The sequence below is a fragment of the Eleutherodactylus coqui genome, chromosome 2, assembly GCF_035609145.1.
Source record: "Eleutherodactylus coqui strain aEleCoq1 chromosome 2, aEleCoq1.hap1, whole genome shotgun sequence".
Taxonomy (NCBI): Eukaryota; Metazoa; Chordata; class Amphibia; order Anura; family Eleutherodactylidae; genus Eleutherodactylus; species Eleutherodactylus coqui.
In genome coordinates, this window is record NC_089838.1 from 164,532,608 (window position 1) to 164,558,103 (window position 25,496).

A 25,496-nucleotide genomic window follows, 5' to 3' on the forward strand; every position below is an offset into this window, starting at 1 on the left:
GTGTGGCCCCAGAGGGGACACTATTGCAATGGGTCACTATACCTAAGTGAGGTCACCAAAGGGCCACTATAACTAAGTGGAGTCATCTATGAGTCACTATTACTATGTGGGGAGCACTGACAATGGCATTGGGGATAGAAGCATTAAAGGGAGAGCATGATGACATGAGTCTTCATGGTGGTCTGGGCTCAGATAGAGAAGAAAAGGGAAAACAGTTTACTCCAATTGGAAAGATGTCATCTATGATCAATGGAAGTAACTTCATGTAAATACTATCAGGACGCTTTCAGATAAGCTTAAATATGGCCATAATATTGAGAAGTGTCCCAGTCTGACTGTGAGTTTAGTGACCCGAACGTCTGTACATAGCATTACACCTCATTCCCCGATACAAAAGAAAACTAACAAAAGACACTCATATTGCTATTTAGAACTTTTTACCATTTAAAAGTGAAACAAAATGAAAACTGTACAATAGTGCAATAAAACACAAGGAGCACCTAAAATCTCTGCATTTTTCGTGTTAAAAAAAGAGTGCTAATCAAAACACCGGGAGGGTGAGCATACAAGCCCATATTCTCCAGTGGTGGTGTCAGACCATTAAGAGGCCTGCTGTGATGATGGTGATGCGCCATAGGAAGAGAGTGCATAATGGGGTCACACAGTGTATGGTCCCATAATGGGAGGCACAAAGTATGATTATAGGGGTCCAGCTCTCCATTGTGAGCCCCCGTAATGTGGCACATCCTGGAAAAAAGGAGGGGGGTTGCTAAAAGGCCATAGGTTGGGTTTGTCCATGGGCACCATAATAAGAAGGGCTTGGAGCTGAAAGAGCTGGAGTAGCTGGGACTGAGGGTATATAAGGGCATGTAGCTGGGTGATACAGCATGGCTTATTGCTACTGCTCAAGTGTCTGGAAGAATAAATGCATACAACAGTGGTGTAATGAGTTAAAGGGGTTTTCCCTCTATATAAAATTGCTTTACAGCCACTCTGCATTTCCCGGTTGCTGCTGACCAGGACATATGACTGTTGTGGTCAATCACTGGCTGTAGAAGATCACTGCTGTTGGCAGTGACTAGCTGCAGCAGTCACGTGTCCTGGTCAGAAGTAATCATGAAGTGCAGAGTGACTGGGAAGTAATTTTAGATAGTGAGAAAACCCTTTCAAGTATATAGCAACTAAAAGAGAAACAACGACACGACACACCAGCTAGTACACAGTAATTGACGGTACTGTCTTATTGTCTTCAGTTTCTGGTTCACCCAGTAGAGGTCATACTTCCGTCACCCTTGGGTGCTGATTCTGACATTTGTGTTACCTTTGGCTTATACAGTAACTCTTATTATCGTTTACATAGAATGAATACACTACAAGTGGTATGATGATTTTCTTTTACTTTTTTTTTTTTTTTTTTGATGTGACGACTGGGAAAAGGGAGGGTCAACAATTAATATCTATTAATTTTATTTTTACTTATTAGTTCGCATAGGGAACTTGAACAAGCAATTGCCTGATTGCTTATACTATATACTGCAATACCTCTGTATTTCAGTAAATTAAATTTCTACAGGCAATACATTAAGTTATTCCACAGGCAGGGCTTAATAGGCAGAAATATATGGCAGCCCTGGGGGCCTTAGCAATACGCTAATATGCTCCTTATTAAAGTAGATTATACATATTTGAACCGAATCTTTAACTCTATTATTTAAAATAAATGACAAGTGCATGGGGTATTTAAATGTATTGAAATTGCTAAGAATTCTTTGAGAAAACACTTCTTTTAGTCATTCTACAGCTGAGCATATGCTACATCATCAAAATAAGAAATCCATCTGTGTCTGCTAAAGTCATTCTTGTAATTGCTTTGGCTGAATAAGCCACATATTGCACCATTAGTACTTGCCCTACCTACTACCATGCTATACACCACTCTACTTCTCTTTGGCGTGGAAAACACATGTGCACCACCAGTAGACGCAGTGCACTTATGTGACCAATTGGTTGGGGGCAGCATAGAATGGCATTGTAGTCTACATATGGTCCAGGGCAGCAGGTAGTGCACCCCTGTTCTAGAGGAAATTCTAAATTATGTGCTACATTGTGAAGATGTTACCATTTATTGGAGGAGATGGGGTTTATGCTTCTGGAAACATTCATTTGGAGCTAATTTGGAGAAATTACAAATAATATGGGAGAATAACATTTTTCAAATAAGTAATTTTTTTTAAAAATGGGAGCTATGCTCTGTCTCGCCAAATTCAAAAACTGAAATTGCTTACTGATGCAGGAATACTCAGTTCTAGACTGTTTTGCAAGCCAGCTCTAACACAAAATTTTGAGAACCTAGCAGTTTGCATTAATGTGTTTGAAATATATACTTATGTGATTTCAGGAAGGAACCTGGCATTTTATTTAGTACCTGTTCAGCACTATGCATATTGATTATAATATCGGTGCCTTTTGCACCAAAGCAGAAAAAGATCTGAGTTTATTATAGTATATCCTGTACAAAGAAAACAAATTATCTCATCACAGACAATCCCTTCAATCTGACAGCCAGGAGTCCAACTCCTGAGACCCTTCGCAAAAATTGGATTTAGTGGAAGGGAGATTCAGCAATAAGTTCATATGCATGGTCATCCATATGATGTGTATGCCTCAAATGCACCAGATTGATAACTACTGCTCATAAGCAATACTTCTCTCTGGCACATAGAGATGTCTACTAGAGATGAGCAAATATACTCGTTTCGAGTAATTACTCGATCGAGCACCGCGATTTTCGAGTACTTCCGTACTCGGGTGAAAAGATTCGGGGGGGCGCCGGGGGACGGGGGGAGGCGTGGCGGAGCAGGGGGTAGCAGCGGGGAACAGGGGGGAGCCCTCTCTCTCCCCCCCCCACTCCCCGCTGCAATCCCCCACTCACCCACGGCGCCCCCGAATCTTTTCGCCCGAGTACGGAAGTACTCGAAAATCGCAGCGCTCGGGCGAAAAAGGGGTATGGCCGAGTAGGTTCGCTCATCTCTAGTGTCTACCTAAAGGGGCAATCGAACATGGGTTCTCCTGATGGGTCATCACCTTTAAATGACAGATTTACCCCACTACATCTGTATATAGTTTAGAATTATAGAAGAACTACAGTTAAAGAACATTTTATTTCATTTCACTTTTGAGGCCTTCAGAATTTCCCATATTTATGATTTTATATGACCTAAAACTACATTAGATTTTCAAACAAGTACTAAAAATAGTTCATGAGAACTAAAAGAACAAAATGAGTCAAAAAAAGTAGATTTGGTCTTTAGTTTGTTAAAGAAAATGATCCAATATCACATGTCTATAAGTAGCAAAAGTATGTGAACCTTTGCTTTCAGTATCTGGTGAGACCTCCTTGTGCAGCAATACATTTATGTAAACATTGTCGGTAAATGTTGATTAGTCCTGCACATTGGCTTTGAAAAATTTTATCTCGTTCTTCTGTACAAAACAGCTTCACCTCTGTTATGTAGGTGGATTTCCTCCCATAAACTGTTCGCTTCAGGTTCTTCCACAACATTTCTACAGGATTAAGATCAGGACTTTTACTTGGCCATCCCAAAACTAGAACTTTATTCTTCTTTACAAATTCTTACTACAATTCTTTTGTAGAATGGCTTGTGTGCTTTGGATCATTGTCTTGTTCCACATTCTCTTGTGATTCAGCTCACGGTCTAATATCCTGACATGCTCCTTTAGAATTTGCTGATATTCAGAATTCATTGTTCCATCAATGAGTGCGATTCGCAAGCCATTCTGATGCAGATGCACAAAACAGTCCCAAACCATAATACTACCACCACCATGTTTCACAGATGGTATGAGGTTTTTAAGCCAAAAAGCAATGTTCTTTTCAGAGAGCAGCGGCTTTCTCCTTGTAATCCTACCTTGCACACCATTGTTGTTCAGCTTTTCCTGATGATGAACTCATGAACATTAATATTAGCTAATGTGAGAAAGGCCTTGGGTTTCACTTGTGACCTCATGGATTTTTATATGCCTTGAACTTGGTGGGATCAGTGTTGGTTGACCACACTTAGGTAGGGTAATAATGGCCTTAAATTTCCTTCATTTATACACAATCTGTCTGACTGTGGATTGGTTAAGTCCAAACTCTTTAGAGATGGTTTTGTATCCATTTACAGCCTGATGAGCATCAAAAACTCTTCTGAGGTCCTCAGAAATCTCCTTTGTTCATGCCGTGATATACTTTCACAAACGTGTGTTGTATAGATCCGACTTTGATAGATTCCTGTTTTTTAATTAAACAGGTCACACACTTACGTCTGATTGTCACCCCCTTGATTGAACACAGCTTACTTTAATTTCACCTACAAATAAGTTCACATACTTTTGCCTTTCACAGACATGTGAAATTGGACCATTTTCCTCAACAAATAAATGACCAAGTCTACTATTTTTGACTCATTTGTTTGTTTTTGTTCTCTTTATCTAATTTAGGACTTGTGTGAAAATTCAATGTAGTTTTAAGTCAAATATAAACAGAAATATGGAAAATTCTGAAGGGTCCACAAACTTTCACGTTCTACTGTAAGTCTACAATTTTTATATATTTATAAGTTAGGCTATTCATATAGACCTAACTTAAGAAAGGTTATATCATTGTGTTTCAGGTTGAAGGAGACCCTGCAAAAGCGCAATATAAGTTTTCATGCACATCTTATCCCAAACACATCAAAATGATCTCTATAAAATACAACCCTAATTCCAATAAAGTTTGGATGTTATGGGACTTTATTTTATTCACAGTAAAACATAGAACATTTATTATATAAGAAAATTTAATCATTTAGAAATTGAGAACAGCACTACATCTCAAAAAAGTTGGGGCAGGGCCATGTCTACCACTGTGTAGCATCCGCTCTTCTTTTTACAACAGTCTGTAAACATCTGGGAAGTGAGGAGGCCAATTACTAGAGTTTTGGGAGAGGGATGTTGTCCCATTCTTGTCTGATGTAGATCTCTAGCTGCTCAATAATCCTGGGTCATCTTTTCTGGATTTTTTGTTTCATAATGCACCAAATTCTTTCTACTGGTGAAAGGCCTGGACTGCAGGCGACCAGTTCAGCACCTGAATAACCCACGCTCTTCTTATGTGAAGCCATGCTGTTGTGATGGATGCAGTATGCGGTTTAGCATTGTCTTGCTAAAATATGCAAGGCCTTCCCTGAAAGAGACATTTGGATAAGAGTATATGTTGTTCTTTTGTGTCGTACATGGTGATATATTTACAGTCTTCCTAATTTTATGTTGAAGAACCTTTGAAATTGTTCCACAATTTTTAGATGCATTTTTTTTACAGTTGGTAAACCTCTGATCACGTTGGCTTCTGAGAGACTCTGGCTCTTTAACATGCTTTTTTTATATACAATCATGCGCCTTATTAGAAAATTGAACCTCCGGCTGTTTTTCATTAGTACCATTTACATTTCCAGCCTTTTGTCACCCCTGTCCCAACTTTTGTGAGATGTGTTGCTGCCATCAATTTCTAAATTAGTTCATTTTTGAAATGAAATGGAAAAATGTCTCACTTTCAACTTCTGGTATGTATTTTGTGTTCTATTGTTAATAAAGTATGGCTATATGAGATTTCTAAATCGTTGCATTTTTTTTCCTGAAGATTTATTTACATTTCACACAGCGTTCCAACTTAATTGTGCAGTATTATAAGGCCTCCTGCCCACGGCCATGTTGGACTCAAACCTAGAATATCGCAGCGGAGTCCGACACGGTGCCCCACAAAGACTCCATACTCCCCTCTCCAGATCTGCCACGAGAGTCCCGTCCGGTGAGCCAGCACGCATGCGCAGTGCAGTGCATGGCACGTTATTGCGTGACGGACGGCTTCCATTGACTACAAATAGAACACACAGCAATTTCTTTCACGTTTGGAATTCCGGGGTAGAATTCAGCAGCATGAACTTTGCAAGGCAAAAAGCTATTAGGTTCAATAGAGCCTAATAGCTGTGAAATAACACCGCGGATTTCCTCCGCATTCCTGTCCGTGGGCATTAGGCCTAAATCTATATTACTATTTGTGCCAAAGCACATTCCCTGATATTTTACAGAAAATAAAAGTAAACATTATGTTTCAAAACAGAAACAAACATGAAGTGCCTAGCACCACTTAACTGCTAGAAACAACCACTTATAATTCTTTCTATGTGTATTCCAGTTTTTATTTGGAAACTCAAGCTGATAATTGTAGGGAAGAAAAATTGCCTCAAGGCGAGACTCTAAAGTGTAACTACACAGATCTAAAAAATATGACTTTAACTGTAGGTGATAAAATGGCACAAAAGATTAAAACTAGAGATGAGTGAACGTACTCGTCCGAGCTTGATACTCGTTCGAGTATTAGCGTGTTCGAGATGCTCGTTACTCGTAACGAGTACCACGCGATGTTCGGGTTACTTTCACTTTCATCTCTGAGACGTTAGCGCGCTTTTCTGGCCAATAGAAAGACAGGGAAGGCATTACAACTTCCCCCCGCGACGTTCAAGCCCTATCCCACCCCCCTGCAGTGAGTGGCTGGCGAGATCAGGTGTCACCCGAGTATAAAAATCGGCCCCTCCCGCGGCTCGCCTCAGATGCGTTGTGACATAGCTGAGGGACAGTGCTATCGTGTTGGAGCTGCTGTAGAGAGAGTGTTAGGAGTTAGTGTAGGCTTCAAGAACCCCAACGGTCCTTCTTAGGGCCACATCTAACCGTGTGCAGTACTGTGGAGGCTGCTTTTTGCAGTGTTGCACTTTTTTTTTTTTTTGGTATATCGGGCGTGCAGAGCATTGCGCCCTGCAGTAATACTACAGGGACAGAAGTGGTGGTTAGGCAGGGAGAGTGTTAGGAGTGATTGTAGGCTTCAAGAACCCCAACGGTCCTTCTTAGGGCCACATCTAACCGTGTGCAGTACTGTGGAGGCTGCTTTTTGCAGTGTTGCACTTTTTTTTTTTTTTGGTATATCGGCCGTGCAGAGCATTGCGCCCTGCAGTAATACTCCAGGGACAGAATTGTGTAGGCAGGGCCAGAAGACATATATTATTGACTGAATATACGCAGTGGTCCTTTTCAAAAAAATATTGGGCAGAAAATCTATTTGGCCTGCCTGTCACTGTGCTCAGTGTTCTGGGTCCGTGTGTGCTGGGTGTAGTAGTTCTACAAATAAATACGCAGGCAGCTAAGTGTTACAGCAGGCGTGCGCCAAATTATTTCCTGGCTCAGAAATCACTGCTCTGTTGCAGTTAATAACAGTGCGACACTCTGCAGTTCTGTCACACACTCCAGGGCCAGAAGACATATATTATTGACTGAATATACGCAGTTGGCCTTTTCAAAAAAATATTGGGCAAAAAATCTATTTGGCCTGCCTGTCACTGTGCTCAGTGTTCTGGGTCCGTGTGCTGGGTGTAGTAGTTCTACAAATAAATACGCAGGCAGCTAAGTGTTACAGCAGGCGTGCGCCAAATTATTTCCTGGCTCAGAAATCACCGCTCTGTTGCAGTTAATAACAGTGCGACACTCTTAGTTCTGTCACACACTCCAGGGCCAGAAGACATATATTATATTGACTGAATATACGCAGTTGGCCTTTTCAAAAAAATATTGGGCAAAAAATCTATTTGGCCTGCCTGTCACTGTACTCAGTGTTCTGGGTCCGTGTGTGTTGGGGGTAGTAGTTCTACAAATAAATACGCAGGCAGCTAAGTGTTACAGCAGGTGTGCGCCAAATTATTTCCTGGCTCAGAAATCACTGCTCTGTTGCAGTTAATAACAGTGCGACACTCTGCAGTTCTGTCACACACTCCAGGGCCAGAAGACATATATTATATTGACTGAATATACGCAGTTGGCCTTTTCAAAAACATATTGGGCAAAAAATCTATTTGGCCTGCCTGTCACTGTGCTCAGTGTTCTGGGTCCGTGTGTGCTGGGTGTAGTAGTTCTACAAATAAATACGCAGGCAGCTAAGTGTTACAGCAGGCGTGCGCCAAATTATTTCCTGGTGCTCCGTAAGCGAAGTCAGCCTCCAACCACAGGCCAATAAGCGGCACATTTAATTACAGCGTTCTGTTTCTGCATTACTGGTAATACAGCATGCAGAGGGGTAGGGGTAGGCCTAGAGGACGTGGGCGCGGCCGAGGACGCGGAGGCCCTAGTCCGGGTGTGGGCACAGGCCGAGCTCCTGATCCAGGTGTATCGCAGCCGACTGCTGCGGGATTAGGAGAGAGGCACGTTTCTGGAGTCCCCACATTCATAGCACATTTAATGGGTCCACGCGGTAGACCTTTATTAGAAAATGAGCAGTGTGAGCAGGTCCTGTCGTGGATGGCAGAAAGTGCTTCCAGCAACCTATCGTCCACCCACAGTTCTGCGCCGTCCACTGCTGCAACTCAGAATCCTCCGGCTGCTGCTCCTCCTTCCTCCCAGCCTCCTCACTCCATGAAAATGAGACATTCTGAGGAGCGGGCAGACTCCCAGGAACTGTTCTCGGGCCCCTGCTCAGATTGGGCAGCAGTGGTTCCTCTCCCACCAGAGGAGTTTATCGTGACTGATGCCCAACCATTGGAAAGTTCCCGGGGTCCGGGGGATGAGGCTGGGGACTTCCGGCAACTGTCTCAAGACCTTTCAGTGGGTGAGGAGGCCGATGACGATGAGACACAGTTGTCTATCAGTGAGGTAGTAGTAAGGGCATTAAGTCCGAGGGAGGAGCGCACTGAGGATTCTGAGGAAGAGCAGCAGGACAATGAGGTGACTGACCCCACCTGGTTTGCTACGCCTACTGAGGACAGGTCTTCAGAGGGGGAGGCAAGGGCAGCAGCAGGGCAGGTTGCAAGAGGCAGTGCGGTGGCCAGGGGTAGAGGCAGGGCCAGACCGAATAATCCACCAACTGTTTCCCAAAGCGCACCCTCGCGCCATGCCACCCTGCAGAGGCCGAGGTGCTCAAAGGTCTGGCAGTTTTTCACTGAGAGTGCAGACGACCGACGAACAGTGGTATGCAACCTTTGTCGCGCCAAGATCAGCCGGGGAGCCAGCACCACCAGCCTCACCACCACCAGCATGCGCAGACATATGATGGCCAAGCACCCCACAAGGTGGGACGAAGGCTGTTCACCGCCTCCGGTTTGCACCGCTGCCTCTCCCCCTGTGCCCCAACCCACTGAGATCCAACCCCGCTCTGAGGACACAGGCACTACCGTCTCCTGGCCTGCACCCACACCCTCACCTGCGCTGTCCTCGGCCCCATCCACCAATGTCTCTCAGCGCACCGTCCAGCCGTCGCTAGCGCAAGTGTTTGAGCGCAAGTGTTTGAGCGCAACCGCACGCTCAAGCGTTAAACGTGCACATAGCCAAATTTATCAGCCTGGAGATGCTGCCGTATAGGGTTGTGGAAACGGAGTCCTTCAAAAGTATGATGGCGGCGGCGGCCCCGCGCTACTCAGTTCCCAGTCGCCACTATTTTTCCCGATGTGCCGTCCCAGCCCTGCACGACCACGTCTCCCGCAACATTGTACGCGCCCTCACCAACGCGGTTACTGCCAAGGTCCACTTAACAACGGACACGTGGACAAGCACAGGCGGGCAGGGCCACTATATCTCCCTGATGGCACATTGGGTGAATTTAATGGAGGCTGGGACAGAGTCAGAGCCTGGGACCGCTCACGTCCTACCCACCCCCAGAATTGCGGGCCCCAGCTCGGTGGTGGTATCTGCGGCGGTGTATGCTTCCTCCAGTAAACCACCCTCCTCCTCCTCCTCCTCCAACACAACCTCTGTCTCGCAATCAAGATGTGTCAGCAGCGGTGGGCAAGCATCAGCAGGCCGTGCTGAAACTACTCAGCTTAGGAGATAAGAGGCACACGGCCCACGAACTGCTGCAGGGTCTGACAGAGCAGACCGACCGCTGGCTTGCGCCGCTGAGCCTCCAACCGGGCATGGTCGTGTGTGACAACGGCCGTAACCTGGTGGCGGCTCTGCAGCTCGGCAGCCTCACACACGTGCCATGCCTGGCCCACGTCTTTAATTTGGTGGTTCAGCGCTTTCTGAAAAGCTACCCACGCTTGTCAGACCTGCTCGGAAAGGTGCGCCGGCTCTGCGCACATTTCCGCAAGTCCCACACGGACGCTGCCACCCTGCGCACCCTGCAACATCGGTTTAATCTGCCAGTGCACCGACTGCTGTGCGACGTGCCCACACGGTGAAACTCTACGCTCCACATGTTGGCCAGGCTCTATGAGCAGCGTAGAGCTATAGTGGAATACCAACTCCAACATGGGCGGTGCAGTGGGAGTCAGCCTCCTCAATTATTTTCCGAAGAGTGGGCCTGGTTGGCAGACATCTGCCAGGTCCTTGGAAAGTTTGAGGAGTCTACCCAGGTGGTGAGCGGCGATGCTGCAATCATTAGCGTCACCATTCCTCTGCTATGCCTCTTGAGAAGTTCCCTGCAAAGCATAAAGGCAGACGCTTTGCGCTCGGAAACAGAGCCGGGGGAAGACAGTATGTTGCTGGATAGTCAGAGCACCCTCCTGTCTATATCTCAGCGCGGTGAGGAGGAGGAGGAGGAGGAAGATGAGGAGGAGGGGGAAGAGACAGCTTGGCCCACTGGTGAGGGTACACATGCTGCTGGCCTGTCATCCTTTCAGCGTGTATGGCCTGAGGAGGAGGAGGAGGAGGAGGATCCTGAAAGTGATCTTCCTAGTGAGGACAGTCATGTGTTGCGTACAAGTACCCTGGCACACATGGCTGACTTCATGTTAGGATGCCTTTCTCGTGACCCTCGCGTTACACGCATTCTAGCGCTACGGATTACTGGGTGTACACACTGCTCGACCCACGGTATAAGGAGAACCTTTCCACTCTCATACCCGAAGAGGAAAGGGGTTCGAGAGTGTTGCTATACCACAGGACCCTGGCGGACAAACTGATGGTAAAATTCCCATACGACAGCGCTAGTGGCCGAAGGCGCAGTTCCGAGGGCCAGGTAGCAGGGGAGGCGCGGAGATCAGGCAGCATGTACAGCACAGGCAGGGCAACACTCTTTAAGGCCCTTGACTGCTTTATGGCTCCCCAGCAAGACTGTGTCACCGCTCCCCAGTCACGGCTGAGTCGGCAGGAGCACTGTAAAAGGATGGTGTAGGAGAACGTAGCCGATCGCACGACCGTCCTCCGTGACGCCTCTGCCCCCTACAACTACTGGCTGTCGAAGCTGGACACGTGGCCTGAACTCACGCTGTATGCCCTGGAGGTGCTTGCTTGTCCTGCGGCTAGCGTCTTGTCAGAGAGGGTGTTTAGTGCGGCTGGGGGAATCATCACAGATAAGCGTACCCGCCTGTCAACCGACAGTGCCGACAGGCTAACACTCATCAAGATGAACAAAGCCTGGATTTCCCCAGACTTCTCTTCTCCACCAGCGGACAGCAGCGATACCTAAGCAATACGTAGGCTGCACCCGCGGATGGAAGCATCGTTCTGTATCCCCATCAAAAATGGGGACCTTTTCGCTTCATCAATCTGTGTATAATATTCCTCCTCCTCCTCCTGCTCCTCCTCCTGAAACCTCACATAATCACGCCGAACGGGCAATTTTTCTTAGGCCCACAAGGCTCAGTCATATAATTTTTCTAAACAATTTTTATACGTTTCAATGCTCATTAAAGCGTTGAAACTTTCACCTCAACCAATTTTTATTTTAACTGGGCTGCCTCCTGGCCTAGTTACCAATTAAGCCACATTAAGCAAAGCGATTAATGGGTTTCACCTGCCCTCTTGGTTGGGCATGGGCAATTTTTCTGATGTACATTAGTACTGTTGATACAGCAATTTTTGTGGGCCCTCGCCTACAGTGTAATCAAATTAATTTTTAGCCCACCTGCATTACAGCTGACGTTACATCAGCTGTGTTGGGCACTGCAATGGGATGTATTTATGTACCGCCAGTGGCTTCCTGGCACCCAAACATGCTGTGGGTCCACAGGGAGTTGTAAATGCATCTGTGTCCACTTCTAAAGAACCCCAGTCTGACTGGGGTATGCAGTGTGGACCGAAGCCCACCTGCATTAAACATGACATTACTACCTCAGCTGTGATGGGCAATGCAATGGGATATTTTTATGTACCGCCGGTGGGTTCCAGGGAGCCACCCATGCTGTGGGTCCACAGTGAGTTGTAAATGCATCTGTTTCCACTTCTAAAGAACCCCAGTCTGACTGGGGCATGCAGTGTGGGCCGAAGCCCACCTGCATTAAACATGACATTACTACCTCAGCTGTGATGGGCAATGCAATGGGATATTTTTATGTACCGCCGGTGGGTTCCAGGGAGCCACCCATGCTGTGGGTCCACAGGGAGTTGTAAATGCATCTGTGTCCACTTCTAAAGAACCCCAGTCTGACTGGGGTATGCAGTGTGGGCCGAAGCCCACCTGCATTAAGCACGACATTACATCAGCTGTGATGGGCACTGCAATGGGATATATTTATGTACCGCCGGTGGCTTCCTGGCACCCACCCATGCTGTGGGTCCACAGGGAGTTGTAACTGCATGTGTTCACTTCTAAAGAACCCCAGTCTGACTGGGGTATGCAGTGTGGGCCGAAGCCCACCTGCATTAAGCACGACATTACATCAGCTGTGATGGGCACTGCAATGGGATATATTTATGTACCGCCGGTGGGTTCCAGGGAGCCACCCATGCTGTGGGTGCACACGGAATTCCCATTGCGGAGTTGTACCTGCCTGTGACTATATATAAAAAAACGCGGTCTGACTGGGGCATGCAGACACCTTGACAGAATGAATAGTGTGTGGCACATAGGTTCCCCATTGCTATGCCCACGTGTGCAGCTCCAGATGGAGGTGGCACAGGATTGGATTTCTCATTGCTTCTGTACAGCATTGTGGGCTATCGCCCAGCCCCTTTTAAAGAGGGTCGCTGCCTCTTTAAACCCTCTGCAGTGTGTGTCTGCTTTTCCTGTGGCAGACGCACTTATAAATAGACATGAGGGTGGCGTGGCATGAGGGCAGCTGAAGGCTGGTCAGGGACAGTTTGGTGTGCGCTGTGGACACTGGGTCGTGGGGGGGGGGGATTTGGCAGCATGTAACCCAGGAGAAGTGGCAGCGGAGTGTCATGCAGGCAGTGATTGTGCTTTGCTGGAGGTAGTGTGGTGCTTAGCTAAGGTATGCATTGCTAATGAGGGCTTTTCAGATGTAAAAGTTGTTGGGGGGGGGCCCACTCTTGCCGCTATTGTGGCTTAATAGTGGGACCTGGGAACTTGAGATGCAGCCCAACATGTAGCCCCTCGCCTGCCCTATCCGTTTCTGTGTCATTCCCATCACTTTCTTGAATTTCCCAGATTTTCACAAATGAAAAACTTAGCGAGCATCGGCGATATACAAAAATGCTCGAGTCGCCCATTGACTTCAATGGGGTTCGTTACTCGAAACGAACCCTCGAGCATCGCGAAAATTTCGTCTCGAGTAACGAGCACCCGAGCATTTTGGTGCTCGCTCATCTCTAATTAAAACATATGCATCAGCATCTTTGTTTATTGTGTCTACCCAAACATAGTGAATCATTATAACAGTATACATCAGTATAGAAATCTATCTGTTACGTTCGTCCTGGACTGCCAAGAAAACCCTGAGATCACTTGATACAGGGGAACTCAGGACGGGCATGTAATCGTGCTATACAGGTGGCTAGATGCAGGAGCAGACAGACAAAAAAAGGCCCTAACGTAGGCCTACCATAGGATGAAGGGGACAGGAAAGACTCGGGCGTCCTCCCACCAATGGACAGGTATGACAAACAAACAATAATCGGATGTCCAACAACCAACGGACAGGTGGATCAGACATAGAATGGAAAACAGACATAAGCCAGCGACTGGCAAACACCCAAAACACTCACCTAGCATACCTATAAACATATAGAATTGCTACAGTACGTTTGGGGTATTGGTTTGTATTTTGGCCAAGACACTTAAGCCCATGACAAGGGTCCTCGTTGTCTTGTGGGTCCCTACTCTCACAAGACAACTTACCTCAGAAGTCCTGTTTGCAAGTGGGGCAATCGTTCCAATAGGGACAGCCCCATGCTGGAACCTAAGGAACTAGCTCGCCCTAGATGGTAAATGATACAAGCAGCACAGGACACAGTTCACACCAACACCTAATGGAATGCATAACAGGACTGTTCACACCCTACCAAAAAACATACATGGATGCAAATGCAAGGGGCTGGTATATACGTGCAGCAGACCAGTGGGGATTGGCTGGCAGGAGAAATCCGCACCCAGCCAGCTCAATTATCCCACATCTGTGAAGCTGTGCTCCAGAAGAGTACAATACCTTGACATGTTACTAGTAGTGTCAAGTGGACCTCTATGTTATTTATCTATTGGTTATGCTGATGATACAGATGCTGTGGAGAGGAAAGGGCATGATGCTTGACTGAATGAACTGAAACTATTGAACCCCGTTTCGGGTCACATTTTGCTCAAATTTCGGTTTGGTGCCATTTAGCCATCAGGGTGGAGTGGTTCCTCCGCCCGTGTGAACAAGCAGTTCCTGCACAAGTATGCACAGTATTTGTGCAGACACGTGTGCAAAATACACTTATTCCCTGCACAAAAAAATTGTACAGGAGCAAACGTATTGCAAAACATGTTCATCTGAAGTAGACCTTAGTCGTGCAGATTTTGGTCCAGAATTCCAAGATGGCACATTCTGTCCCACGTGAAAGCACCCTAATACATACATTGAGATATAGAGATCTCAGTGACTCTATCCTGAGTAAAAAAAAACTACTAAGTGCCATTGTCATGAGCCATCAGGTATGTGAAAGAAGTGGCATTTCTTATATAGTTTTCCAGGTGGCACATGACAATGCAGCTCATTAATTATGCACTGAAGTTATTGTGTCAAAAGAATGTTGGAGATCTCAGCAATGCCTAATCCCAGGTGAGTAAATTTGCTAGTTAAACTTTGGAAGTTAGGAAAGCATGCTAGTTGAAATTTGAGTTTTTGGAGTAAGTTTATTTCATTTTAACACAAGTGTCCAAACAAACTGTTTTAAGTACATTTTACTGTATTTTACATTACATATATACTGGACCATGAAAAGGCTGCTAGATTAAATATGTTAACACAGTTTGGGATAGTCAGTAAAGGGATGCTGTAAAAGGTATAAATAGTGATGAGCGAGCATGCTCGCTAAGGCAATTACTCGATCGAGCATTGGCCTTAGCGAGTACCTGCCCGCTCGGGAGCAAAGATTCGGCTGCCGGTGGAGGGCAGGGAGCTGCGGGGGAGAGCGGGGAGGAACGGAGATCTCTCTCTCCCTCTCTCCCCCCCGCTGACTGCCGCAACTCACCTGTAACCCGCGCCGGCAGCCGAACCTTTTCTCCCAAGCGGGGAGATACTCGCTAAGGACAATGCTCGATCGAGCAATTGTCCTTAGCGAATATGCTCGCTCATCACTAGCTATAAACAAACAAGTAACATTGAACTTCAAAATATGTGATAGCGCCATATGTATTTTATGTGTGTGACCAATAGATTACTTACAGCCTTTGTTGTTCTCTCAGCCATCATGAAATCAGCACTCACTCTCATGATGATTTTGCTTTTTGGCATGATTAAGATAAGATGCAGAAGTTCTCTTCCACCACAATAACTCACGTGTCACAATGCACTCACATTAGTCAGTCTGCTATATTACATTTTAGTGTCTAATGTTTCATTGACTGCAAGCCTGTAAAGGTCATTGCTATTTTAATATGTATTTTCCGGCTTTACATACTGCCAGTTTCCTTCAGGTGCTGTCATTGACGTAAGCAGGCTCTCCACTGGTGGAACTCTTATTTGTTTGCAAACAAACCATATGAATGTGAGCGTCAGACTAGCATTTGCCTACGCTGTCATCACTACAATGTTTGTAAATACAATGCTGAACAAATTAACATAAGCTGTAAAGTCAAAAGTTCAAGTGTAAATGAATCCAGTTTGCTTGTCATTTACAACAGCTAGGGTTCATGTGTACAAAGAAACATAACAGCGTCCCATTAGCAGACAGATCAGATCTATGATGTGTTCAAGACTAAGAAAAAAAATATTAATAGAAACCGTTCGGGGAGCAGGAAAGGGGAATCCACAGCCAAACGTCTCTGGATGGAATCGAAGAGTGCAGAACAGACTAATTGACTATTATAAGGTCCGTGTGTTTTCCACTCAGCTACACAGCTTTTGGACGGAAGAAAAAGCACTGCATGCTGCATATTTTCTTCCAGCATTTTTAGCTGGATCTGTTGCGGAAATTCCAACCGGAGGTTCCAATGCAGATGTGAGACCGGCCTAACATCTAGATCTTATTTAACATAGGGTAAACATTTCACTTAAGGCCCATTTAGACACAACGATAATCGGTCAAAAGATGTCGCTCAAGCGACTTTTGGGCGATCATCGTTGTGTCATTTACAGTGCAAGATGATCGCTCAAGATGAGCGATCACCTTGCACTGCCAGCGGAGGATATAGGAGACAAGCGGGGTGTCCCCGCTTGTCTTCTGCAAACAGTTGTTCCCCCACTCCGAGTGCCCAGCTATTATACAGCCGAGCGCTTAGAGCGGAGGATGCAGAAGACAAGCGGGGTGTCCGCTTTGTTTTTCATACCCAGCTGTCATCAGGGAGCGGGATACAGCTGAAACAATAGCATCAGCTGTATCCCTCTGTGAATCCCTGATAAGACTCATTGTTGTCTTTCAGCACGCTGAAAGACGACGATGAGCGATGGGATAACGAAAACTGCACGATGTAAGTGCAGTTACACACAACGATTTTCGCTTTTGAGCGAATTTTGAACGATAATCATTGTCTCTAAATGGGCCTTTAATCAGTGGTGAGTTGTAATACGGGCAATTATTTGGATATCATATAGACATCATAAAGGGCAGTCTATGTGTGTCTGTGACCAAGATAGGACAGTCACAAAGTAAAATCATCTTTCACTCTGGTAGACCCAGTCCGTCCACATATGACATGATTGGCCATTTATTTGAATTGTTGGTGTTATGGTGCGGTGGTGACAGGCAGAGGCAGCACATTTAAAAAAAACTCTTACTTAACAAGCAGTGGTTATGTGTCTTCACGCCATAGGAAGGCATTGGTACTTGAACATTGCATTAAACAACAGATGAAATTACAATTGTCATTTAAAGTACATTGCATTTACACTGCTTCCTGAACTAGGCCGCAACAAGTCACCTTACCAAACATCGGATATTTACGCCGTATGCACAATATCCACTTCACTATTCGTAGTCTAGACCTATACCACCCTGTAGAAGCTGCGTCTTTACTCACGAGATACCTGACGTCATTGACGTCGATTTCCAAATTTATCTCAGGGCTAACCTCACTATGTCACTCTTTCACATTGATGCATCAGGTGCTGGTTGTGCCCTCACATCCACCAAACATGTTAGCATTACTGGGCACTTTGTAAAAGATAGCTTTTGGCATCAGTGAGACATCCAAACTTACCTTAGATGCAATGCTCCATGTCGCAGTCCTAGTCCAGCTGTGCCTCCATCATGGGAGCCAGCTAGTCTTTCAGACTTCATTTGAGCCCCCAGTTATCAGGGCCCTTTTGTCCTCTATTTTAAGCCAGTGGTTATCGAGGCCCTTTCATTCCTCATTTATGCTGCTCTCCATTTATGCTGTTACATCACAAATTTCTGCCGGGCTCACTTTGGCGGCTGCTATGGCTGCCTTGCTGTACTCTGCTGATACTGCATCACTAAGAGCTGTGATGCAGCACATACCTTTAGATCAGGATCTTGAACCTTTAAGCTTGTTCCTAAGAAGGAGAAAGCAGAGCTTATCCCAGTTCCTTTTTTCTTATCACTGGGCAGTCTTTTCATGGCGGGGATGTACTAAACGCATTGCCACTGTGTCACCCAGGAGGTAAAGCCTCCTTTTACATGGCGCTACACTGCACCTGTCTTTAGTTCTGCTAGTGCTCGCTCCACTCTCCATTCCCTGGGAGCAGCGCTTTTCTCTGGCACCTGGGGTGCTCTACAGCTCTCAAGTTTCAGGCCAAAGGGGCGGAGCCTAGCATGGCTATTGGCCACTACAGCATGTGGCTGTAAGCCACTCTGCTGTAAACACAAGAGTGAGCAGTGCTGCCCCCTTACATATGAATACAACATGACCTTAGAAGTGATTCAGCAAATGGAAGAATGTTCGGGAAATACACACTTTAGAATATCCTTATATTTTACCTCAAGTATATTCAAAGAAGAGGCTCGTTTTAATGAAATTCATGCTTTCATAACAAGTATTTTATGACATGGGAGAACTCTTCTTCAGGGATAGAAGAATACACAACATAAGGGCTTTGACTAATTGCATACATTGAAGGCTACCCATCTTTAAATGAAGTTAATTTGTTACACAAATATATCACTCGTTGTATTCAGTTAAGTATTTTCAGAAGTGATCTTCAGAACAATAACATCATCATATGCCATTCTCCAGAAGTAATGACATTCTAGAGTCTTAGGCAGAACTTTACCAGCAATTTCTTCAACAGATGTTACAACAAAAGCTTGAACAAGTGTCCTAAATGTACATATTACTAGTAGAGATGTTTATCTAGAAGCAATGTTGTCAGCACTCATTTGCTCCAGCTGTCTAAATAGTCTTTTCCTGTTGTATCTGTAATCTAGTAAATCATTTTTGATTAAGCATATAGGGGCAGATTTATCAAAACTAGTACAAGGAAAAAGTGCAGCAGTTGCTCATAGCAACCAGTCAGATCCCAACTTTTATTTTTCTGAGGCCTTTTGGAAAATAGAAGGTACAATATAACTGGTTGATATAGACAACTGCTCCACTTTTTTTTTTACTTTGCACTAGAATGATAGAATGGTAGAGTTGGAAGTGACCTCCAGGGTCATCAGGTCCAGCCCCCTGCTCAGTGCAGGATTCACTAAATCATCCAAGACAGATATTTGTCCAGCCTCTGTTTGAAGATTTCCATTGAAGGAGAACTCACCACCTCCCATGGTAACCTGTTCCACTCATTGATCACCCTCACTGTCAGAAAGTTTTTTCTAATATCTAATTTGTGTCTCCTTCCTTTTAGTTTCACCCCATTGCTTCTAGCCTTTCCTGTGCAAATGAGAATAGGGCTGATCCCTCTGCACTGTGACAGACCTTCAGATATTTGTAGACAGCTATTAAGTCTCCTCTCAGACTTCTTTTTTGCAAGCTAAACATTCCCAGATCCTTTAACCGTTGCTCATAGGACATGATTTGCAGACTGCTCACCATCTTGGTAACTCTTCTCTGAATATTGCTCCAGTTTATCTATGTCTTTTTTTAAAGTGGGGTGCCCAGAACTGGACACAGTATTCCAGATGGGGTCTGACTAAAGAAGAGTAGAGGGGGATAATCACCTCTCGTGATCTAGATTCTATGCTTCTCTTAATACACCCCAGAATTGTGTTTGCCTTTTTGGCTGCTGCATCACATTGTTGACTCATGTTCAGTCTATGATCTATTAGTATACCCAAGTCTTTTTCATATGTGTTGCTGCTTAGCCCAATTCCTCCCATTTTGCTGTGTTTTTTTCATTTTTCTTGCCCAGATGTAGGACTTTGCATTTCTCCTTGTTAAATACCATTCTGTTAGTCGACGCCCACTGTTCAAGCTTTTCTAGATCTTTTTGAATACACTCCTTTTCTTCCCTAGTGTTAGCTATCCCTACTAGCTTTGTGTCATTGACAAATTTGATCAGTTTCCCATCAATTCCCTCCTCCAGATAATTTATAAAAATGTTGAACAACACTGGACCTAGGACAGAACCTTGTGGTATCCCACTTGATACATTCTTCCACTTGGATGTGCAACCATTTATGACCACTCTTTGAGTACGATCACTCAGCCAGTTGTGAATCCACCTAACAGTTGCCTTGTCAATCCATATTTGGTCATTTTTTCAATAAGTATAGTATGAGATACTTTGTCAAATGCTTTACTAAAGTCAAGATATACTATATCTACCGCATCTCCCTGATCAACCCAGTCGGTGATTTTGTCATAGAAGGAAATGTTTTAATAAATCCCCCGAGTGCTGATTCAAAAGTCAATGCCTGACCAACATTTAAATAAAAGAGTTAATTTCTTGTATTAAAAAAGTGTGTTTTTTAATACAAAACACATTTTTTTTATTTTAATCCTGAAAGGCATTTTGAATTTTGATTTGTATTTTTTAACTCTAATGCACTGGCTATATTTGTATGGCAGTACATTAGCTAATGTATTAGTAGTACACAGGCTGTTGTTTTGGCATAGTATACTTAAGCAACAAGGAATATGGCTGCATAGCCCTAGGCTGCTTCGATGGACTCTGGCTGGCTGCCTATGCTGATATGAATCCAATTTCGTTACAGGGATTCCCTGTGACATGATCAAATGGGTCTCATGCTCACAGTGTCTCCTTGAATGATAAAATCAATGTTAATTGCAACAGCCAAAGGGTTAGATATCAGAGACACCATGTTTCTATGATCTCTGTTATTAAAGTGGGGCTGCGGCTTCATATTACAGTATTGTCCTGCCTACAATCGAACTGACATGGTTGCTGTTCCCATGTGATCAGCAGGACAGGTGTGCTTGTTATCAATTAGTAGAACTTTCTCACACACTAATGGGCCTTTTACATGGGTAGATGATCAGACTGCAATCAACATTCCTCTTAGGGCTCCTTCACAAGGGTGCTGCTTTCGTCCGCCTGCGTCCTGGCCACATTGCGGACAAAAAAATTGTATGAATGAGAGGCAGCCGTGACCAACTTGCGACTGCATCTCACGTTTTAACGCCCATTCAAATGGCCAGATGTGGCATGTATACATTGCAGCCCGGAATACCAGCCAGGAGGAGGTGGGACGGAGCAGGAGCTTAGCAGAGCTAGTGTGCTAATCTCCTGCAACGTCCTGTCCCCTCCCTCTGCTGTCAGCCGCTGCTAAACTCCCTCCCGCCTCCTTTTTCTGGCAGCTCTCATAGGCTCCCATAGTAGTCTATGGGAATGGTCGACGTATTCTGGCAAAACATAGTGTTATCCTCTGCTTCTGTGTCTGGCAGGCGAGGTCGTCATCCTGCTCTCCCTGTTCACTGAACTTACATTTATTCTCTTCCAGCACTCCTTGGGTTAATTGCTTCTGGACCTTCTGCTTAGCTGATGCACCTTTATTAATCACCTCCCTATATAGCTGCTTTGGGCCTTTCAGACACTACTGTAGTGTTGTTGTGTGATTCATGTCCATAACTCCATGTTTAGCCGCTGCTCTGGCAGTTTCCTTACTACCTTGCCTTTTGCTTGTGTTCTGTGTCCTTCGTTCGTGTATCCAGCTCTGTTATCCTCGTGAGTCTGCCTCTCTGTTTATCTTTGTCAGTCTGTACCTCCCTTGTTCCTGTACACGCTGGTATTGTTCTGTTGTTTGTTTTATAGGTGTTCTGTCCTGTCAGGGTCAGTCAGCGCCTAGAAGAAGATCATGGGGTCATCTTTATCGGGACGAATGCTCCGCTTTTAGGCAGGGGTTTCCCTCTTCTGCTTATTAGTTCAGGGCAAGATACTTTCCCTAGTTTCATCTGCATATGGGATTTGTACATCCGGTATCTTACCTCCCACGCTGGGGTCGGCTGTCAACCGTACTGGACTGGATCATCACCTACCAGGAAGGTTGACAGTGGTTCCACATCCACAGTCGTTACAGATACGTCCAGACCTATCTTTTCCGATCAGCATAAAAGCAGACGTCTGGAATGCGCATTGTGTGCCTTATCTTTTCCAGCCGACCAATTTTATGCACGAAAAAAATCGCTCATCTGAACAGGTGCATTAGAATCCAATGTTTCAGATGGTCGCGATTTTCGCCCGGCGTTTTATCTCAGCAAAGTAGTCGTGATAAAACGCTCATGTGAAGGCAGCTTTAGGCCGCCTTCACACGGGCCAGAAATGCTGCAGAATATCCGCTAGCAGAATCACTACAAAAATTCGGTAGCATTTAGAGTACAAGCCATGTGGAGGGTATTTTGAAATCGCCTTCACATGGTACAGACATTTTCCTCAACAAATCTCAAAAATGATGCAAATATTGTAATCCACAAATCAATTTGACAAAAAGTTAGAAAAGCTGTGATTAAAACCATTACAAGTGCAAATATAATATAGGAACTTCATGCTAGTTTATGGTTTGCATTTTGTCACTCCTATGTCAATACATAAAATATACGGTAACTACCATTATTCTTTATTAAACATCTAGGATTAATGTAACCAAAGCTCATTAGCTAGGTATTGATTTTGCAGGGCTAATTCTACTGCTTTGCATAGTCATATTTATGCAAACTGTGTGATTTTTCCTGTTTCCTATTAACACAACACCATTAGGAACGTACTGCTGTTTTTCATATTAGTCCTACTAATCCATTCGTCGTCCATGTGTTACTTTAAGTAGTTTTGCTAGCTTAATAATGTAACAAAATGACAGAGAGCCTATTAAAGGGGCTGTCCACGCTCTACTGCTTTTTACATTTTTTATTAATTTAGTTACAGAAAAGGAAATCGTACAACTTTCTAATTTACATGTATTTAAAATTCTGCTCATGTAACGTTCTTATACCAGCACAGTCGCCCCTATCTACACAGGGCAATGGTATAGTCTATGAACCGGACTGTTCATAGTAATGGCTGTCAGTTATGTGACCCACTGAATATGTCATGTGGCCCCTGGAATTCAACTCATGTAGTACTCCAGAGTTGGGTACTCCAGCACTTTCTGTAATGATTACAGTGTTGAATCAGGTTTAATGTGATATATGAAAAGTGATGTTATGTGTTCATATTTCTCAGTGAATTATGTGTTCTGGTAATATTCTCCAGCCCCTGGTGTGTATAGGTCACCTAGCATCAGTCAGGGGAGTGTTTAGCCAGGTATAGAGAGCCTGTGATTGGTGAAGACCCCTAGAGAGTCGGTGTTAGTGACAGTACAAAAAGGAGAGAGTGGGCAGCGCTAAGTCAGTCTTCCAAGTTCAGACCTAGGCTCAAGCTTGAAAGAGGCTGGAAAGGAACAAGGAGAGAGCCAGTGTGGTAGGAAGAGAACATTTAAAGTGTGAGTACTCAAGAGCAAGAATTTAGTTACAGAGTAGAGAGCGTTAAGAAGAGAGAAGAAGGAGAACTAAATCAGCCATACATAGGCACAGCAAAAAAGGAAATCACGTCAGCCAGAGATAGGCCCAGCCAGGGAGTGAATCTAGAAAGCAAATCACAGAGGATAAATGTAGTTCCCTGCATCAAGTCCCTGAGAAACTGCAGAAGTAATTAATGCCTGTCGCTGTAACTGTTTCTTCTAAAGTCATCTGATGTGAAGTGTATGCAACAAGTCAAGTTAATCCCTCCTCTGCTCTTGAAGAATAAAACTGTTTTGATTTACCTTTACACCCGACTCCTGCAGTCACTTTCCACCATCCATTCCACCTGTGACATTTGCACTGAGGCACCACACAATGCACTTCAGGGAGGACAGAGATTGACAACCCCCCCCACCCCCAATTTTGGTTAAGTTCTCCACTTTTTGTATTTAATATTTTTATTGGAACGGGTCCCTACCCGTATACGGACTGGCATCACAACAAACAACATCTTCCCCTACCCGACTCAGTGGGTAGTGCCCCACTAGGGTATCACCATCTTACCCTGCCTGACCTCGCAGGCAGCACACAATAAGAATTGCTAAATTTACTACTGCAGTAGTAACATCTTCAGACCTCAAGTCCACTTTCCAGGAGGAGCAGTAGGGTCACCGTGGTTACGATCTTATTTTTCCCTCCTAGGTCTGGCTTGCTTCACTTACACTGTTCAGGTATCTAACAGGTGAATAGCAGATTACTGAGGAGCAGAACTTACACTGTGTTACTACCTGCAGTGTCATCATGCCTGTCAGTATTTGTGATGAAGCAGCTCTGGTATTCTTCTCCCTGTCTCCTCTGTGTGGTCTTTTTTTAGTTGACTTTATTAAAACAGCAGCATGAGAACATCACCTGGAGTCGGATGTTTCTTCCTTTTATCAGATAACTTTATTAACAACAGCTGTAAAAGAAAACACAGATACAACTGTCTCCAGGTGATGTTGTCCTCTTGTTGGTAATAATGTTAACTAAAAGCAAACCACCACACAGAGGAGACCGGGAGAAGAATATAAGAGCTGCTTCTGCATAGACACTATAGATATGATGGTGCTGCAGGTACAGCATCGAGGAGCAGGCCCACAGCCGAGGAGATAACGGAATAGAGTTGGGCCTTGTCACGGGGCTCAGCCATCTCCTCCCCTGAGGATAGCATGGGACCCATCCAAGTTACTGCTGGGGGAACTTTCACATGGGAAAACACTTAGTGGCGGTTTACCTTAAAGTCCTGTCACTTGTGATGCCACCGTTCCTTCCTCTACGGTGAACCCAGATGGTGGAAGAATAAGTAGTCACATACAGGGCAACGTTTAAAGCAAAGCCAGGAATGGTCGGCAGTGCTCCTTTACTTGAAAAAAGTATTTACAGTCCAACAACAGTATAAACTCACGTTAGCAGGAAAATGTTGCAAAATCACAAAGTGGTGCGACAGGGAGGAAATCACAGGATGTCAGAAGAATCCACAGTCCAAGTTATCTGTAGGGTTCTGTTCCGGTACAAACTCCTTCACTTATGCCAACTCTCTACCGGTTGGCACTCACATTCGGCATGCACTCCACTCTGCATGGTGGCTCCTCTCTCTCTCTTTTCCTCTCAGTGGGTAAGGACACCACTGGTATCTTCTGAGTAAAACTGGCCCAGGGAAGGCTGGTGATACCCTTCAGCCTCATCCATTCTTGCCCACACAGAACTAATGATGTCTGTGAGGCTCACTTGCAGAAATCCAGACGCTCCTCACCCTTGCAAGACCAGAACAGAAGACCTTGCAATCACATATATATAGCACGATGACATGACAAACAAAAAAATACATCTTCTATATATTTGTCAATGTTTGTTTGTTTGTTGGAGCATCACGCACAAACGGTACAATCGATTGACATTTTTGAAATTTTGCACACAGTATAATCTCGACCCGGAGAAGATTATAGGCTAAAAAAATCAGAAATGTTGTTGTCTTGGCAAACTTATTTGCATATTTTTGCCTTTCCTTGAATTTCAATGCAGCAACCCTCAAATTTGCTTTCACCAATGGATTCTACAGATTCGATTTAGTATTCCTGGCTATTTCCAACAAGTGATTCCCACTAGAAGAGTTATACTGAGCGTTGACAATATGTTCCCAGAGAGGAATACATGCAACCGAGGATGCCCATAGTAACCAAACACAGCGCATGGTAACCAATCACAG